Here is a 1,206-nt window from a genome sequence, read left to right on the forward strand (position 1 = left end):
TCATACCAGACCAAGGTTGTCCCCTATAGGGCCATGGGTCAGTGAGGGACGTCATCTCTCAGAGTGGGTCCACTCTGTGCATTGGCTGTTCGGAGCAGGGATATCTCCTCCAGGCCTGGTGGGCCAGGATGTGCTACACTCTCCCCCTCCACCAGCTTGTGTGACCACAAGGTGTAGAAGGGACCAGTATCAGGCATCAAAGAACAAAAAATCATATCATTGTGAATGAGGGTGAGTGCAGAGTGGAGACCCAAAGTCCATGTGTAGGCAACTGGACACCCCCTTACAGAAGGGTCTTGGGGAGGAGACAAACCAGTCAAGGTGCAGTGTATCAATGATAAAACATACAACTTTCCTCTAGTTCTTAAATGCTTCCTACTCCCACTCTGATGATCCCAATTCTACCTTACAAATCTTGCTAGACCAGAGGATATACATTGGTACAGATAGGAACTGGAAACACAGGGAATCCAGGAAAGATGATCCCTTCAGGACCAGTGGTGAGGGTGGAAATACCTGGAGGATGGAGGGAAGGTGGGGTGGAAAGGGGGGAACCGATTACAAGGATCTACATATTACCTCCTCCCTGGGGGATGGACAACCGAGAAGTGGTTGAAGGGAGACATTGGATAGTGTAAGATATGACAAAATAATAATTTATAAATTTTCAATGGTTCATGAGGGAAGGGGTAGTGTGGAAGGAGGGGGAAAATGAAGAGCTGATATCAGGGACTCAAGTGGAAAGAAAATGTTTTGAGAATGATGATGGCAAGAAATGTACAAATGTGCTTGACACAATGGATATATGCATGGATTGGGATAAGAATTGTAAGATCCTGCGAATAATCTTGCTGTCCTGGTTTTGTGGTAGCCAGGGCAGGCTAAACATTCGCTATATTAAGACCATGCATGTGTCCCCAGGCTGAGTTCTTTCCCTGGGCCTGGTTTTTTAAATGCTGGTGATAAGTCTGAATAATAATAAAAAAAGAATTGTAAGATCCCTCAATAAAATGATTTTTTAAAAAAGGACTGCTTTGGTGACAGGAAGGCAATTATAGTGTCCCCCATGGGTGGCATAGGAGCCCTACATCCAGATAACTCTTATCAAAGGTCCAATCAAAGCCCTATCCAAATTCTCTGCAATAACCTTATGACTGAGCTGTGAGAACTCAGACAGCTACTGAATCTCTGTACTAGAAGGCCATT

At 44.9% G+C, this 1,206-nt stretch overlaps 1 non-coding gene across 1 annotated transcript; it reads left to right on the forward strand.

Annotated features, from left to right (window-relative positions):
* Positions 1-836: 836 nt before the first annotated feature.
* LOC142442074 (small nucleolar RNA SNORA72) lies at positions 837-968 on the forward strand. The gene has a single exon (XR_012783329.1). It is a non-coding gene; the product is annotated as a small nucleolar RNA SNORA72 (small nucleolar RNA).
* Positions 969-1,206: the final 238 nt, after the last annotated feature.

This window comes from Tenrec ecaudatus, chromosome 2 (assembly GCF_050624435.1).
Source record: "Tenrec ecaudatus isolate mTenEca1 chromosome 2, mTenEca1.hap1, whole genome shotgun sequence".
NCBI lineage: Eukaryota > Metazoa > Chordata > Mammalia > Afrosoricida > Tenrecidae > Tenrec > Tenrec ecaudatus.